The sequence below is a fragment of the Cucumis sativus genome, chromosome 5, assembly GCF_000004075.3.
Source record: "Cucumis sativus cultivar 9930 chromosome 5, Cucumber_9930_V3, whole genome shotgun sequence".
In the NCBI taxonomy this organism is placed as follows: domain Eukaryota; kingdom Viridiplantae; phylum Streptophyta; class Magnoliopsida; order Cucurbitales; family Cucurbitaceae; genus Cucumis; species Cucumis sativus.
This window is the reverse complement of record NC_026659.2, coordinates 14,521,965-14,540,999: the sequence shown is the minus strand read 5'-3', so window position 1 is coordinate 14,540,999 and position 19,035 is coordinate 14,521,965. Positions and strand designations below refer to the sequence as shown.

The 19,035-nt window shown below is 37.2% G+C and overlaps 2 long non-coding RNA genes across 2 annotated transcripts; both read left to right on the top strand.

The window, feature by feature from the left end:
- The first annotated feature begins 2,818 nt into the window (after window positions 1-2,818).
- Window positions 2,819-4,350, top strand: LOC116403984. The gene is made up of 4 exons (XR_004216919.1): window positions 2,819-2,868; window positions 3,017-3,147; window positions 3,921-4,071; window positions 4,220-4,350. It is a non-coding gene; the product is annotated as an uncharacterized LOC116403984 (long non-coding RNA).
- Window positions 4,351-5,485: 1,135 nt separating this feature from the next.
- LOC116403983 lies at window positions 5,486-17,635 on the top strand. Its single transcript, XR_004216918.1, has 6 exons — window positions 5,486-5,694; window positions 15,788-15,851; window positions 15,958-16,100; window positions 16,204-16,366; window positions 16,473-16,620; window positions 17,560-17,635. It is a non-coding gene; the product is annotated as an uncharacterized LOC116403983 (long non-coding RNA).
- Window positions 17,636-19,035: the final 1,400 nt, after the last annotated feature.

The following is a 19,035-nucleotide window of genomic DNA, read 5'->3' as shown; positions in this document are numbered from 1 at the left end:
ACGTTCAGATAAAACCTTTGCAACAACCTTGTATGCTAACGTAGTAAGGCTGATTGGACGGAAATCCTTGACTAAAGTCACATTCTCTTTTTCTGCACTAAACAAATGAAGTTTTCTTGGATGCAAGCATCTAATCTTCCATTTCTGTGGAAATCAGACATTAGTGATTTGAAGATATCCTTGAAAATAGACCATTGGGTGATTAGGAACTTCACTGTGAAGCCATCCGGGCTCGGAGCTTTATTGTTGCCAAGTGCCTTTAATGCCTTAAAGATCTCCTCCACTGAAAATTGGGTAACAAGAGCCTCATTCTGAATTGAGGAAACACAAGACCAATTACTGTTAATAGGGATGAATCTGTCCCCCGGAATTCTGGTATAAAGTGACTCAAAAAATTCCAGCACAAGCCTTTCAATGTCGCGGAATGAAGTCGAGACAACCCCATCATCATTTTTTAATTCAGTTATGAGGTTCCTTCTTTTTTTCGCATTTAGAAAGCGGTGGAAGAAGCCCGTATTCTCATCACCCAAAGAAAGCCAATTGAGTTTACTCTTCTGAATAAAATTACGCTCTTCATTTTGATAAATACTAAGTAATTCCGCTTGCAAAGCAGCTCTAGAATTCAACTCTTCTTGATTTAATCCAATCAACTCAGCCACAGAATCATATTTTTCTAATTTTGACATCAAGGATTTCTCTGTTTTTTTTTTACCTTAGCTTGCGCAGCAATATTCCAAGCTTTTACTGCCAATTTAGCTGATCTCAACTGCTCATGAAGAATGAAACCAGCCCATCCCTGGAAGTTAGAGTTGCTCACTGTTTCAACAATAATCTGATTAGAATCACTGGACACCAACCAGCTGTTACAAAACCGAAAAGGAGAGGGACCCCAAAGAAAAGAACCAGCCTCCAAGAATAAAGGAAAGTGATCCGAGAAGATGCGTGCTTTTTGAGAAACCCGAGAATTTTCAAAACAAACATCCCACATCTGATTTATGAAGAATCTGTCGAATAATGATCTTCAAGGAGAATTACCGTCTCTAGACCAAGTGAACCTTCCATTTTGCAATGGAATTTCCATGAGAGAAACCATGTGAATAAACTTATTGAATAATGACATTCCTCTAGTACTTCTGCCAAAAGGAAATCTTTCCCGGGCCCAACGAGTGATATTAAAATCCCCACCTATGCACCAGGCCACGGCCGAACAATCAGCCAAGGAAGACAATTCGGGCCAAACCAATTTCCTTTCTCTGCAACCACAAGGGCCATAGACATTTGTGATCCAACAAACCTTTTTGCACAAAGTGAGGCATTTGATTGACTAAGAGAGGCGTCTTTTAATGACCTCTGTTACAGATATTTTACTGCTGTCCCACATGGTAAGAATTCCCCAAGAAGATCCAACAGAAGCCACATAATCCCAGCCAATATCCTTAGAACTCCACAGTGATTTTATAAAAGCCGAGTTCAAGGTGTCCTTCTTAGATTCTTGAATCATGACTACAATTGTTGATGAATTTTTTAAGTGCTACACGTTTAGAGGAGTCGTTCAAACCCTTAGTGTTCCAGAAGACAACCTTAATAATGACTGGGAGGAGGAAAAGGCAGTTGCACATCTAATTTAAGCCAAAATGATTCCACAATCACCGACTATAGACACTAAATCTTTAGGCAAATCCAGGGGAATTTTAATAGGGAGAATATCTTCATCATTGAACAAGAAATTCAGATCCATCCCATTAATTTCTGGGACTAATTTAGGGTCAACTTCAGTGTTGGGGACTGCCAATTTAACTGATCTTAACAGTAAGTTGATTAAGTTGGGCAGTAGGAGGGACACGAGACAAGGCATCTGCTGCTTTGTTTTCTAGTCCCGGTTTATACACGACATCAAAATTGTAGCCAAGAAGCTTAGCAATCCACCTCTTATGTTGAGGTTGGATAACCCTTTGTTCCAATAAAAGTTTCAATGATCGTTGATCAGTTTTCACTACAAACCTCTTGCCCAAAAGATAAGGTCTACAGCGTTGCACAGCCAAAACTACAGCCATTAATTCCCGTTCATAAACTGGTTTAGCACGATCCCTCATAGCTAATGTCTGGCTCAAAATAAGCAATTGGCCGATGATTTTGAATTAAGACAGCACCTACCCTGTATCCAGAAGCATCGGTCTCTATTTCAAATGGTAAGGAAAAATTTGGCAGTGCTAAGTTTGGGAGAGTCATCGTAGCCATCTTTAAATTCTCAAAAGCTTCAGCAGCTGCAACAGTCCATTCATATGCTCCTTTCTTCAATAGTTGAGTCAAAGGAGCAGCCACACTTCCATAATTCATTACAAATCTTCGATAATATCCTGTCAACCCAAGAAATCCACGAACTTCACGGACATTAGTGGGCACGGGCCATTCTTTGATAGATCTAATTTTCTCGGGATCAACCTCTACACCCTTGCCCGAAATTATATGGCCAAGATACACCCTTGCCCGAGAGTCCATATTTGATTCAACACATACTCAAGCATGTGACAACCTTCTCTTATCGAATTTTATGTTGTTGTTGAATTTAAAGAAATCAAATAATTATCAATCAACTTTTTAAAAAATTAAAAATTTGTTTCTAGACATCCATATTCTTACCGATTAAAATTCAACTTACATATTCTCTTTTTTACTTAATATCTAAAATTTACATATACTTTAAAATTTATTGGTAGGGAGCTGAATCCTTTCTTAGGAACATTTTGGGGAGCATGGAGGCTGTTTATTTGAGTTGGAAGCCTGCTGCAAAATCTGTTTTGGAGTTTGTTCGATCTGTCCATGATGATACAAATTTGTTATGATCATACTGCATTTTGAAGTTTTGGGGTATTTTTCTTCCATTTCTTTTCTTCTTCCAATTTCTGCTTATCTTTTTATTCTTTCTTCTGTATATTATTTTCTAATGGTCACTTGTTGTGCAATAGCTTTCTTTTAAGTCATTGGCTACTTGTTGTGAAATGGTGTCACTTCTTAGGAACGTTTTGGCGAGCATGGATGCTGTTTATTTTAGTTGGACGCCCACTGCAAAATCTGTTTTGGAGTTTGTTCGATCTGTTCGTGATGATACCAATCTGTTATGATCCTATTGCACTTGCAACTTTTAGGGTATTTTTCTTCCATTTCTTTTCTACTTCCAGTTTCATTTTCAATTTCTGCAAATTTTTTAGTTTTTCATATGTATATTGTTTTCCAATGGTCATTTGTTGTGTGGTGTCTTTCTTGTAAGTCATTGGTTACTTTGTAAAGAGAAACACATTAATGCACTATGTCATCGTTCTACTCTTTCTGCAACATTTCCATAAAGAAGCAAGAAAACAGCTAGCAGGCAGATCAAACTTCCTTAAATATTCAATTGGCCATTTCGCCTTTTTGGATTTAACATTCTGCATTTGTGTCGTTACCCTTAAATCTCCTCACATCTCTTTGTTCTTCAAACAATCGTTAAGAAAAATTCCTGTAAACCGAACCCCACGTACCCTTTTCTCCTCACTCGCCAGAATTTTCCCCACTCTCCAAACAAAATCATTTCAGCCTTACTTTTGTTCACTACCCATTTCCAAAAATTTCATTTCCCTCTGAAAATCTTTGTCGATGGCCAAACCTGTGGCTGGGAACCGAATGTTCTCGATCATGTCCAGTGCTGAACCTCCCGATGGACGGCAAGGATCAAGGGTTAAGGTTGGTTTTTCTATTTTTTTGTGGTTAGAGTTCGTGTTCTGTTTTTTTTTTACTTTGAGTTAAATCCTTTCTATTTGAAGAAATTAAAGTTATGGGGTGTGATGCATGTTGGCAGGGAGCTGATTCCTTAAAAGTTGGTTAGTGTTCTTGTTCTGTTTTTTTTTTTTTTTACCTTGAGTTAGTTACATTGTTTTTTGTAGGGAGCTGAATCCTTTCTTGGGAACGTTTTGGGGAGCATGGAGGCGGTTTATCTGAGTCGGAAGCCCGCTGCAAAATCTGTTTTGGAGTTTGTTCGATCTGTCCATGATGATACAAATTTGTTATGATCATACTGCATTTTGAAGTTTTGGGGTATTTTTCTTCCATTTCTTTTCTTCTTCCAATTTCCGCTTATCTTTTTATTCTTTCTTCTGTTTATTATTTTCTAATGGTCACTTGTTGTGCAATAGCTTTCTTTTAAGTCATTGGCTACTTGTTGTGAAATGTTATCACTTCTTAGGAACGTTTTGGCGAGCATGGATGCTGTTTATTTTAGTTGGACGTCCACTGCAAAATCTGTTTTGGAGTTTGTTCGATCTGTTCGTGATGATACCAATCTGTTATGATCCTATTGCACTTGCAACTTTTAGGGTATTTTTCTTCCTTTCTTTTCTACTTCCAGTTTCATTTTCAATTTCTGCAAATTTTTTTTTTTCATATGTATATTGTTTTCCAATGGTCATTTGTTGTATGGTGTCTTTCTTGTAAGTCATTGGTTACTTTGTAAAGAGAAACACAATATGCACTATTTCATCGTTGTACTCTTTCTGCAGCATTTCCATAAAGAAGAAAGAAAACAGCTAGCAGGCAGATCAAACTTCCTTAAATATTCAATTGGCCATTTTGCCTTTTTGGATTTAACATTCTGCATTTGTGTCGTTACCCTTAAATCTCCTCACAATCTCTTTGTTCTTCCAACAATCATTAAGAAAAATCCCTGTAAGCCGAACCCCACGTATTCCCTGTGCTACCAAGTTTACTTCCAATTTCAAGAGTGCCTTGATCCTTTGATTTACTTCCAATTTTTGGAGGCTGGTTTCAGCACAGGTGTGGTTTCCTTTTTATCATCATCACCTGACAATCTTTTCACGTTTTTTCCAGAAATAGATTTAGCTGATCCCTTCTTTCTCTTGACCTCTGATTGTTTTAAAGAACTCCCCCCACTCTTGCTGGTTCCATCACCCTTCCTAACAGACTGCTTCAATGTCTTAGTTTCAAAATCACTTGTAGTGTCATTAGTTTACATTTACATTTACGTTGAAGATATAATATTACATTTACGTCATTAGTTTTTGGATGAATTGGTGATTTAACATGCTCTAGAGTGGATAGTTTAGGAGGTCTGTTAGACCACCATTGTTATTTTACTTATAATAGAAGAAAGGAAAGTAAGGCACGTTAGTAATCAACACAGTTACTTATTCAAAAGGATGACAGTTATCTAAAACAGGAAGTTAAATGGATGAGAGGGAGATGGGAAAGGGCAGGCAGTTTTTAGTAAAAGGAAGGGCCTGCCAGAATTGTTCTGGTTTTAATTGTAGTATTTTGAATTGTGTTTATTTCTGTTTTGGATTAGGAGGGTTTCTTTGCTTGTTGTTTGTAATTTCTCTGTAATTTTCTTTCTATTGCAACTTTAAGTCTCAAATATCAATATAATAGAAACAGTACATAAGTGTTCTATCAAGGTTGTATGTTCAGAAGTGAGTAGATAGTTGGGGAAGTCCTATGTTCAAAAGTGAGTAGTTTAGGAGGGTCCTATGTTCAAAAGTTTGCTGGTGTGTATCTTTGTTGGCTCAACATGTTTTTAATTTATGATTGTTGTTGGTGGAGAGAGCGGAAGATGCCGGGGACAGTTTGGAGAAGATCAAGCGGCAGCTGGCCTCTGGGTCTGGTCGGAATTTGTTGCAGGGTCCCCTTCTAAAGCGATCTGAAACAGTAAACTAACGCATTGCAACTCTTTCTGTCTTTCCTGTTGTTTTGAATTGATGGTTACTGCTTAATTGCGCTGCCTTTAGGAATTTGGCAAGCATGGAGGCTGTTTATTTGAGTCGGAAGCCCACTGCAAAATCTGTTTTGGAGTTTGTTCGATCTGTTCATGATGATACAAATTTGTTATGATCATATTGCATTTTGAAGTTTTGGGGTATTTTTCTTCCATTTCTTTTCTGCTTACGTTGTATTCTTTCTTACGTATATTATTTTCTAATGGTCTTGTTGTGCAATGTCTTTCTTTTAAGTCATTGGCAACTTTGTAAAGAGAAAAACAAAGTGAACTATGTCATCGTTCTACTCTTTCTACCCCATTTCCGCAAAGAAGCAAGAAAACAGCTAACAGGCAAATCAATCTACTTAAACATTCAATTGGCCATTTAGTCTTTTGGGATTTAACATTCTGCCATTCTTGTCGTTGCCCTTAAATCTCCTCACAATCTCTTTGTTATTCCAACAATCCTTAAGAAAAATCCCTGTAAACCGAACCCCATATGTTCCCTTTTCTCCACATCGGTCATAATTTTGTCCACTCTCCAAACAAAATCCTTTCAACCTTATTTTTCTTCACTACCCATTTCCAAAATTTTCATTTCCCTTGGAAAATCTTTGTCGATGTCGAAACTTGCGGCTGGGAACCGATAGTTCTCAATCATGTCCAGTGCTGTACCTCCCAATGGACGGCATGGATCAAGGGTTAAGGTGGATTTTTTTGTTATCGTTGGTTAGAATTCTTGTTCTGTTTTAGGACATAAATTCCAACACAAAGAATGTTTAAGTGTTAGCTTTCTCTACTCATAACCTACTCAAATATTAGAAAAAAGGACTTAACGACACAAATTGCATCCAAGTGTCCAGATGCAACACTATAGTGCCAAACAAACCTAACTAGTGTCCAAAATGTGCCTAAGATTTAAAGACAACCAAACGATGCTTAACTGTGAGCTTTTCCAATGCATAAGCTACCAAAAAGTGAGAAAAAAAGGTCTGAACAACCTAAAATCGCAACCAAGTGCCCAAATGCAACTACTATAGTGCCAAATAAACCTAAGTAGTGTCCAAAAGGTGCCTAAGCTTTAAAGAAAACCAAAGAATGCTTAAATGTGAGCTTTCTAGACTCATAACCAACTAAAAAGTTAGAAAAAAGAATTTAACAACCCGGAATGACAACCAAATGCCAAGGTACAACAACTATAGTGCCAAACCAAGGTGCGTAAGCTGTAAAGGAAACAAAAGAATGCTTAAGTGTTAGCTTTCCCGACTCATAACCTAACAAAAGTTAGAAAAAAGGACTTAACAACCCGAAATTGCAACCAAGTGCCAAAGTGCAACAACTATGGTGCCAAAGAAACCTTATTAATGTCCAAAAGGTTCCTAAGGTTTAAAGACAGCAAAAAAAATGCTTAAGTGTGAGATTTTCCAAATCATAACTTTAAAAAATGTGAGAAAAAGGACTTAACGACCTGAAGTGGAAATCAAGTGTCCAAGTGCAACAGCTATAATGCCAAACCAACCTAGGTAGTGTCCAAAAGGTGCCTACGTTGTAAATGCAATCAAAGAATGCTTCAGTGTGAACTTTCTCTACTTATAACCTACCAAAATGTTAGAAAAAAGGACTTAACGACTCGAATTGCAACCAAGTGCCCAAGTGCAACAAATATAGTGCCAAACTAACCTAACTAGTGTCCAAAAGGTGCATAAGGCTTAAAATCAACCAAACAATGCTTAACTGTGAGCTTTTCCAACTCATAAGCTACGAAAAAATGAGAAAAAAATGACTTAACAACCCGAAATGGCAACCAAGTGCCCAAATTCAATAACTATAGTGTCAAACCAACCTAACTACTATCCAAACGGTGTTAAGTTGTAAAGGCAACCATTGAATGCTTAAGTGTGAGCTTTCTTAACTCATAAGCTACCAAAAAATCACAAAAAAGGACTTGATGAACAAAAATTTCAACCAAGTGCGTAAGTTAAACAAATATGCTGTTAAAACAACCTAATTAGTGTCTAAAAGGTGACTAAGGTTTAAAGACAACCAAAGAATGCTTAAGTGTGAGCTTTCCCGACTCATAACCTACCGATAAGTCAGAAAAAATGATTTAACGACTCGAAATGGCAAGCATGTGCCCAAGAGCAACAAATAAAATGTCAAACATACCTAAGTAGTATCCAAAAGTTGCGTAAGCTATAAACGCAACCAAATAATATTTAAGTGTGAGCTTTCTCGACTCATAACAAACAAAAATGTAAAAAAAAAAAGACTTAACGACCCCAATTGGCAACCAAGTGCCTAAGTGAAACAACTATAGTGCGAAACATACCTAAGTAGTGTCCAAAAAGTGCCTAAGCTGTAAATGCAACCCAAGAACTTGTAAGTGTGAGCTTTGTCGACTCATATCCTACCAAAATATCTGAAAAAATAACTTAACGACCCGAAATGGCAACCAAGTGCGCATGTGCAATAATTATAGTGCCAAACAAACCTAAGTAGTTTAAAAAACGTGCCTATTATATAAACACAACCAAAGAATGCTTAAGTGTGAGCTTTCTCAACTCAAAATCTACCAAAATGTCAGAAAAAAGGACTTAACGACCCAAAATGAAAATAAGTGCACAAAAGCAACAACTATAGTGCCAGACCAACCCAAGTAGTGTCCAAAAGGTGCCTAAGGTTTAAAGACAAACCAAGAATGTTTAACTGTGAGCATTCCTGATATGGATCAAGAAATCATGATTGAATCAAATGAAGAAGTTGAGTAGATGCAATGCTTGGAAGTTGAAGAGTTATTTTGGGCAACTCAAAAGTCATAAATTTAAATGTTTAAGAAATAATGTTTATGTGTTTTTAGTTATTATGTTAGTTGAAAGGTTATCAAATTAAATGTTTTGACCTTTCATTTCATATTTTAATTAGTATAAATAGGGTTGTAATTTTTCCACATTTAAAAAGAAGAATTTGGGATGAAAGAAATCTGAAAATTCTAGAATGTAGAATTTTGTTCTTGTCTGTTGTGATAGAATGCACAAACATTTGAAGCATTCAAGTGAGAATTGATCTACCTTACTTGTGGAGTGTTTTGAAGATTAAGGATTGATGGGAGTTTCTAATTTTGTTCGATCCTTGGTTTCTTAGATCATCTAAGCAATTTGTATGTAGCCTATCTTAGGGGTTGAAATCAAATTGGTTTTGTGGCTAGTGGGGTTGTGTTCTTTGAGTCTTGTTGTTTAACATGATTCTTAGATCCAATGCCTAGGGGTTTCTTATCAATTTCCAACACATAACCTACCAAAAAGTGACCAAAAAGGACTTAAGGACCTTAAATGGAAACCAAGTGTGCAAGTGCATCAACTATAGTGCCAACCAACCTATGTAGTGTCCAAGAGGTGCTTAGGCTGTAAAGACTATCAAACAATGCTTAAGTGTGAGCTTTCTTAACTCATAAACTACCAAAAATTGAAAAACAAAGAAGGAATTAACGACCAAAAATGGTAAATAAGACAAGAACTATAGTGCTAAACCAACCTAAGTGGTGTGCAAAAGGCGTCTATAGTGCAAATCATGTCATTTTAATTGATCAATTCATAAGTTAGTCCTAGAAGTTTTATGGTATAGTGCTTGATTTGGCAATGCATAGGTAAAGAAACCATAGTGACTAAAGTTCACAAATCAAATGTATAGTATTGTGTTTGAAATGACTTTATAAGTGAATAAAAACACTAGGAAAAAGAAATTGAGTCATATAAGGGATCATCTAGCAAACAGGTTTTTGTCAAGTTCCAAATGTAGTAACACTACAACAAAAATTATCTACTACGACAGTTGTTTATATCACAAAATGGAGGGAGGAAAAAAAATTATCACAAAAGGAAAAAAAACGCGCGGGAAAAGGCGAAACTTTTCGGATAATACTTTTCGCGACAGTTATTTGACGTCATAGTATTGTAATTGAAAAAAATTTTAGAGGCCTAGAACCACAAATAAAGTCACGAATGAACCATCATCATTCTTCTTAAATCGCCACTAATCTTAAAAGTGCAAGCATTGTATATATGTTTAATTTTTAAAATAAAAAGAAAACAGTTCTAAAAAAGAAAACGGTTATCAATTCCTATCTGATGAGTTGTGGTAAAAATTATATCAATAAAATGAACAAGAAAAAAAGAAGTGTAAGGAAGGAAAAGTTGAATACCGTAGAACCCAACGAATTTTGACCTAATCGGCTTAACTCTCCTACATTCTACAGGCTATTGTTGCTTCGGCCGTGAGTGAATATTTTCCTACGCAAGTTCTGATATCGAAGGAACCCAACGCATTCTGACCTAATTGGCTTAACTCTTCTACTTTCAACTAGCTATTGTTGCTTCGGCCAAGAGTGAAGAGTTACCTATACAACTATCGATCCCGAAGGAACCCGACGCATTCTGACCTAACCACTTTAACTCTCCTACTTTCTACAGAAATTGATGCTTTGGCCAAGAGTAAAAAGTTCCCTATGTGAATTCTGATACGTAAAGAACTTGATACATTCCAACCTAACCAGCTTAACTCTCCTACTTTCTACCGGTTATTGTTGCTTCAGCCAAGAGTGAAGAGTTCTCTACGCAAGCTTTGATTCTGAAGGAACCTGACGTATTCTGACCTAACTAGCTTAACTATCCAACTTTCTACAGGCTATTGTTGCTTCAACCAAGAGTGAAGAGTTCCTTATGCAATTTAGGAACCCGATGCATTCTGACCTAACCGGCTTGACTTTCCTACTTTCTACGGCCTATTGTGGCTTCGGCGAAGTGAAAAGTTCTTTACGCAAGTTCTGAACTCAAAGGAACCCGATGGATTTTGACCTAACCCGCTTAACTCTCCTACTTTCTACCGGCTATAGTTACTACAACCAAAAGTGAAAAGTTCCCTACGCAAGTTTTGATCCCGTAGGAACCCGATGCATTGCGACCTAATCAACTTATCTCTCTAACTTTCTATGGGCTGTTATTGCTTCATCCAAGAGTGAAGAGTACCTAATGCACGTTCATGTCTCGAAGGAACCCGATGCACTCTGACCTAATCGATTTAACTCTCCTACTTTCTATGGGTTATTATGGCTTCGACAAAGATTGAAGAGTTCTCCACACAAGTTCTGATCTCGAAGGAACCCAACACATTCTGAACTAACCAGCTTAACTCTCCTACATGCTACGGGTTATTATGGCTTCGACCAAAGAGTGAAAAGTTCTCTACGCTAGTTTTGATCACGAAGGAACCCGATGCATTTTTGCCTAACCGACTTAACTCTCGTACTTTCTATGGGGTATTGTGGCTTTAGCCGAGAGTGAAGAGTTCCCGATAAAAGTTCTGATTCGGAAGGAACCTGACACACTTTGAGCTTTTCGGCCTTAACTCTCCTACATTTTACGGGCTACTGTAGGTTCAGCCGAGAGTGAAGAGTTCACGAACAAGTTCTGATTCTAAAAGAACCCGATTCATTTTAATCAAACCAGCTTAACTCTTTTACTTTCTACGGGCTATTGTGGCTTCGGCCGAGAGTGAAGAGTTCCTCACACAAGTTCTAATCCCAAAGCAACTCGACGCATTCTAACCTAATCGGCTTAACTCTCCTACTTTCTACATGTTATTGTTGCTTCGACCATAAGTGAAGATTTCATTATGAAAGTTTTGATCCGGACGGAACCCTACGCACTCTGAGCTATCCGACTTAATTCTCCTACATTCTACAGGCTATTGTTGCTTGGTCGAGAGTGAAGAGTTCACCAACAAGTTCTGATCACGAAGGAACCAGACGCATTCTAACCTGATCGGCTTAACTCTCTTACTTTTTATGGGCTATTGTGGCTTCGGCCGTGAGTGAAGAGTTCCGGACACAAGTTCTGATCTCAAAGGAACTCTATACATTCTGACCTAATATGCTTAACTCTTCTACTTTTTATGGGCTATTGTTGCTTCGACCATGAGTGAAGATTTTCCTACGCAAGTTCTAATATCGAAAGAACCGAATGCATTTTGACCGAACTAGCTTAACTCTTCTACTTCCAACGACCTATTGTTGCCTCGACCAAGAGTTAAGAGTTCTATATGCAAGTTCTTATTCTGAAGGAACCCGATGCATTCTGACCCAACCGTCTTAACTCCCCTACTTTCTACGGGCTATTGTGGCTTCGACCAAGAGTGAAGAGTTCTCTAAGCAAGTTCTGATCCTAAAGGAACCCGACGCATTCTGACCTAACCGATTTAACTCTCCTACTTTCTACGGGCTATTGTGGGTTTAGTCGAGAGTGAAGAGTTGTTGATGAAAGTACTGATCTCGAGGGAACTAGATGCATTTTAACCTATTCGGCTTAACTCTCCTACTTTCTATGGTCTATTGTGGCTTCAACCGAGGGTGAAAAGTTCCCAACACAAGTTCTGATCTGGAAGGAACCCGACGCATTTTAACCTATTTTGCTTAGCTCTCATACTTTCTATGGGCTATTGTGGCTTCAGCTAAGAGGGAAGAGTTCCTGACACAAGTTATGATACCAAAGGAACTCGATGCATTCTAACCTAACCAGCTTAACTCTATTACTTTCTACGAGCTATTATTGCTTTCACCATGAGTGAAGATTTTCCTATGCAAGTTCTGATATCGAAAGAACCAAATGCATTCTGACCCAACTGGCTTAACTTTTCTACTTCCAACGAGCTATTGTTGCTTCGGCCAATAGTAAAGAGTTCCCTACGAAAATTCTGATTTCAAAGGAACTCGATGCATTCTGACCTAACCGTCTTAATTCTCTTACTTTCTACAGGCTATTTTTGCTTCCACCAAGAGTTAAGAGTTCCCTACGAAAGTATTGGTCCCGATGGAACCCAATGAATTATGATTTAACCACTTTAACTCTCCTACTTTCTATAGTATTGCTTCGGCCAAGAGGGAAGAGTTCCCTATGGAAATTCTGATATTGAAGGAACCTGACACATTTTGACCTAACCAGCTTAACTCTCCTACTTTCTACAAGTTATTGTTGCTTCGGCCAAGAAAGCATTCCCTACGCAAATTTTGATCCTGAAGGAACCCGACGCATTCCGACCTAACCGGCTTAACTCTCAACCTTTTTATGGGCTATTGTTGCTTCGACCAAGAGTTAAGAGTTCCCTATGCAAGTTCTAATATCGAAGGAACCAAATGCATTTTGACCTAACTGGCTTAACTCTCCTACTTTCTACAGGCTATTGTGGCTTTAGCCGAGAGTGAAGAGTTCCATGAAATTTCTGGTCAGGAAGGAACCCGATGCTTTTAACATATTCGGCTTAACTCTCCTACTTTCTATGGGCTATTGTGGCTTCAACTGAGAGTGAAGAGTTCCTGACACAAGTTCTGATCCCAAAGGAACTCGATGCAGTCTGACCTATCCGAGTTAATTCTCCTACTTCCTACGGGCTATTGTTGCGTCGACCATAAGTGAAGATTTCCCTACGCAAGTTCTTATATTGAAAGATCTAAACGCATTCTCACCTAACTGGCTTAACTCTTTTACTTCCAACGGGTTATTGAAGCTTCAACCAAGAGTGAAGAGTTCCCTACGAAAATTTTGATCCTGAAGGAAATCGACGCATTTCTGACCTAATTGGCTTAACTATCCGACTTTGTACAGGCTCTTTTTGCTTCAGCCAAGAGTTAAGGGTTCCTTACGCAAGTATGGATCCCGAAGGAACCCGACACATTCTGATCTAACCGCTTTAACTCTCCTACTTTCTATATGAAATTATTTCTTTGGCCAGGAGGGAAGAGTTCCCTACGAAAATTTTGATACGAAGTGAACCCGACGCATTCCGACCTAACCAGCTTAACTCTCCTACTTTCTACGGGCTATTGTTGCTTCAGCCAAAAGTGAAGAGTTCCCTAAGCAAATTTTGATTCCGAAGAAACCGATGCATACCGACCTAACCGGCTTAACTCCCCGACTTTCTATGCGTTATTGTTGCTTTGACTAAGAGTTAAGAGTTTCCTACGCAAGTTCTGATTCTCGAGGAACCCGATGCATTCTAACATAAATGGCTTAACTCCCGTACTTTCTACGGGCTATTGTGGCTTCGGCCGAGAGTGAAGAGTTGTCGAAGAAGTTATGATCCCAAAGAACCCGATGCATTTTAACCTAACCGGCTTAATTCTCCTACTTTCTACGAGCTATTGTGGCTTCAATCGAGAGTGAAGAGTTCCCGACACAAGTTCTGATCCCAAAGAAAGCCGACACATTCTGACCTAACCAGCTTAACTCTCCTACTTTCTACAGGTTATTGTTGCTTCGACCATGAGTGAAGATTTCCCTGTGCAAGTTCGGATATCTAAAGAACCAAACATGCATTCTGACCTAACTGGCTTAACTCTTCTACTTTCAACCGGCCATTGTTGCTTCGACCAAGAGTGAAGAGTTCCCTACGAAAATTTTGAACCCGAAGGAACTCGACACATTCTAAACTAATTGGCTTAAATCTTCGACTTTCTACGGGCTATTTTTGCTTCCACCAAGAGTTAAGAGTTCCCTACGCAAGTATTGATCCCGAAGGAACCCATCGCATTATGATCTAATCGCTTCAACTCACCTTCTTTCTACAGGAAATTGTTGCTTTCACCAAGAGTGAAGAGTTCCCTACGCAAATACTAATACGGAAGGAACCCGACGCATTTTGACCTGACCAACTTATCTTTCCTACTTTCTACAAGTTATTGTGGCTTCGGTCGAGAGTGAAGAGTTTCCTACGAAAGTTTGATCCTGAAAGAACCCAATGCATTATGACTTAATAGGCTTACCTCTCCTACTTTCTACCAGCTATTGTAGCTTCGACCGTGAGTGAAGAGTTCTGATGCAAGTTTTGATCCCAAACGAACCCGACGCATTCTAACCTAACAAGCTTAACTCTCCTACTTTCTACGGGCTATTGTAGCTTCAGGCAAGAGTGAAAAGTTCTCTACTTTCTATGGGCTTTTTATTATAAGTGTAAAGAAATAGGTGTATGAATTGGATTGATGAACATTTTTTTGAATTTTTTTTAAGCTTAAAAGGATATTTATGGAACTTTCAATAATTCATCAATATTTTTTAAACAGAACTTTTCAATAGTTGATGATTATTTTTTAAACAAAACTTTAGCGACTTTCATCTAAAACTAAAGACAATGGTATTTTTGAACCGTTTTCGAAAGTTTAAGGGCATCTTTCAACTTTTAAAAGGAGACTTTTTTGACACAAACCACTAGGGGTATTCTAACACTGACAACACTAACAACCCAGACTACCCATCCCAAATTTCGAGTATTATTACAAAATATGTTTTTTAACTTATGGATATGTTGAATTTTGATATTATGAAATTTTAGTAATTGATATGTGTGGTAAAAAAATTTAAGTGTTTAAGTTAATCAAGAATACACTCCATTTACAAGGAGAGTACAAGGAGTCCAAGTAGATATTAGTTGTGTTTGAAAAATTATGAAAAAAATGTCCTATTTTAAAAAAAAGTACAATCAAGTGAAATGTTACATAAACTTCACAACATAGTTAATAAGATAACACAATATTACAAGATTTTGTTTACACGTATACATACATATACTAGTGGTTAAAGTAAGATTAGATTTGAATGTATATTTAAACGAAAGTTATGCCATTCAACTAGAGTAATAAAATAACTAAAGAGCTCAATAAATTACAACAAATGTGATGGTACTTTGACACCAGAAGCTCAACCATTTGAAGGAAAGTTCCAAACAATGGATAAAAGGAAGCATACTAAAACACAAGTAAAACAAGAGGATTATTTTTTATTGTCTTCCATTATCTGAGAGTGGAATGCAAACAAAGCAATGCAAAAGCACCATTCAAGACATCTGACTGATTTATACAAAGTGTAAATAAGACACCAATACAATGCTGAACATTCTCCAAAACAAGATGCAACATACACATCATTCATTTGGCTATTCAACGGGAATATGTCACGTTTTTTGCCATAATTATTCTTGTTTCATGTTTGCCCACGATGGCAGGACAAGACTTTTAGGTAAAGCAAATCCTGGTTTTCCAATGTCAAAAGGCCTTGGCCGCTTGCAGGTAATACTTAGTTTTCCATTTTTAACCTTAAGGTTGCACTTTATGTTTAAATTGTCCATCCGAACATCTTTTTTTTTCTTTTTCTTCTTTCCTTCGGGTAATAAAGAATAGTGACCTTGAAGAATTAAGAGAATTGGGGTCCGGCACCTTTGGCACTTTTTACCATGGAAAATGGAGGGGACTGATGTTGCTATAAAACGAATCAATGAGAGGTGTTTTGCTGGGAAACCTTCTAAACAAGATCGCAAGGTTGTTCATTTTAAGCAACTGGCTTTTCTTTTCTTTTGTTATTCGTGTATTTTTCTTTTTGTTCCTTGACTCAAGTCCTTTTTGTTGTTTTATATTGTACCAGTGAGAAGATTTTTAGAATGAAGCAATTAAGTTTGCTGATTTGCACCACCCAAATGTGGTACTTTTTATGGTGTCGTGCTTGATGGGCCTGGGAGATCTGTGGCCACAGTAACAGAATATATGGCCAATGGTTCGCTCAAAAATGCTTTGTTGAAGAATGAAAAGTAACAATTGTTCTCATTTTTCATACGTTTAATTTAATTTGTTAGAAGTTAGTTGCAGTATAATGTATCTTCACCCTTAGATTAAGCATAAATACAATTGATGCAGGAGTCTTGAAAAGTGGAAGCGCCTCTTGATTGCTATGGATGCGGCTTTTAGAATGGAACACCTGCACAGAAAGAATATTGTGCACTTTGATTTTGAAAGTGATAATCTACTGGTCAATCTTCGAGATCCTCATCACTCAATATGCAAGGTTTGTGTATTACTGATAATAGCAGAATCATCATTGTAGTGCATTCCATTTAGTTAAACTCTTGATTTGATTTTTAAACAAAACAGGATGATAACCAATTTTTATAGTTATTGTTGTAATTAACACAATTAATTGTCAAATAAAAAATGTATTTGACTATTAACATTTTTTTGTTTGACTAATTATAGTATGTTTTAAGAAGAAAATAAGCTTGGCTTGTCTTAGATATACGGGATAAAGTAATGTTTTTAACTAACAAATGCCTTAAACCAGCAATGGTCTCAATCTCCTCCCAAGACCTCTCAAAACCCTTACTCTCTAATCAAATGTTCCATTAAAAAAAATCTAGTGAGATATTTCACAACCTTGATCGCATAAGACAACAATCTCTATTTCAAACCAAACTAACTCTAAAGGGCTCGACAAAAGTTGAAAATCAAGGTAGCAAACTGCGATCTCTAAAGGATACGATGTGATCTAAAGGAATGCTCCTGTGCTATAAATGCATGGGTGCAGTCCAAACACAAAGGAAGATTGTCCCTATATATAATAACTTTTTATAGGAAGTATTTTTGAAGTGTTAACTCATCTATTTCCAACGGGCTATTCCTACTTCGACCAAGAGTGAAGAGTTCCTTACGAAAATTCTGATTCCGAAGGAACTCGACGCATTTTGACCTAACCGACTTAACTTTTTGAGTTTCTACATGTTATTTTTGCTTCCTCCAAGAGTTAAGAGTTTCCTACGCAAGTATTGATTCTGAAGGAACCCGACGCATTCTTATCTAACTGGTTTAACTCTTCTACTTTCTATTGGAAATTGTTGCTTCAACCAAGAGGGAAGAGTTTCCTACGCAAATTCTGATACCGAAGGAACCCGATGCATTCTGATCTAACCAGCTTTACTCTTCTACTTTCTACATGCTATTGTTGCTTCAGCCAAGAGTGAAGATTTCCCTACGCAACTTTTGATCCTGAACGAACCCGACGCATTCGGAGGTAGGGAGCTGATTCCTAAGAAGTTGGTTAGTGTTCTTGTTCTGATTTTTTTACCTTCAGTTAACTACGTTGTTTCTGAAGAAATTAAAGTTATGGGATGTGATGCATGTTGGTAGGGAGCTGAATCCTTTCTTAGGAACGTTTTGGTGAGCATGGAGGCTGTTTATTTGAGTCGGAAGCCCACTGCAAAATCTGTTTTGGAGTTTGGTCGATCTGTTCATGATGATACAAATTTGTTATGATCATATTGCATTTTGAAGTTTTGGGGTATTTTTCTTCCATTTCTTTTCTACTTCCAATTTCATTTTCAATTTCTGCTTATTTTTTATTCTTTCTTATGTATATTATTTTCTAATGGTCACAAGTTGTGCAATGTCTTTCTTTTAAGTCATTGGCTACTTTGTAAAGAGAAAAACAAAGTTAACTATATCATCATTCTACTCTTTCTACCCCATTTCCATAAAGAAGCAAGAAACCAGCTAACAGGCAGATCGAACTGGCTTAAAGACTCAATTGGCCATTTAGTCTTTCGAGATTTAACATTCTGTCATTGTTGTCGTTGCCCTTAAATCTCCTCACAATCTCTTTGTTCTTCCAACAATCATTAAGAAAAATCTGTGTAAACTGAACCCCATGTCTTCCCTTCTCTTCCCACCGGCGAGAATTTTTCCCACTCTCCACTGCAAAACCCATTTTGGAGCTTATTCGATCAGTTCATGTTGATACAAATTTTTCCGAATCGTAATGCATTTGTAACTTTTGGAGTATTTTTCTTCCTTCAGTTTGTTTTCTACTTTCACTTTCATTTTCAATTTCTGCGTATTTTTTATTCTTTTTTATGTATATTGCTTTCTAATGGTCATTTGTGGTGCAAATTCTTTCCTTTAAATCATTGGTTATTTTGTAAATAGAAAAACAAAGTGAACCATGTCATCGTTCTACTCTTTCTATAACATTTCCATAAGGTTTATTTTGCAGTTATCGTTGGTTAGAGTTGTTCTGTTTTTTTCTGCTCTGATTTCATTGCATTGTTTTGAAGAATTTAAAGTTATGGGTTGTGATGATCCTTTCTTAGAAACGGTTTGGCATTCCTAGAGACTGCTTATGTGAGTTGGAATCGCACTGTAAAATCCATTTTGGAGCTTGTTCGATCTTTTCATGGTGATACAAATTGGTTATGATCATATTGCACTTGGAACTTTGGGGGTATTTTTCTTCCTTCCATTTTTTTTTTCTACTTCCAATTTCATTTTCAATTTCTGCATATTTTTTATACTTTCTATTATATATTGTTTTCTAATGGTCATTTGTGGTGCAATGTCTTTGATTTAAGTCAATGGTTATTTTGTACGTAGAGAAACAAAGTGAACTATGTCATCGTTCTACTCTTTCTACAACATTTCCATAAAGTAGCAA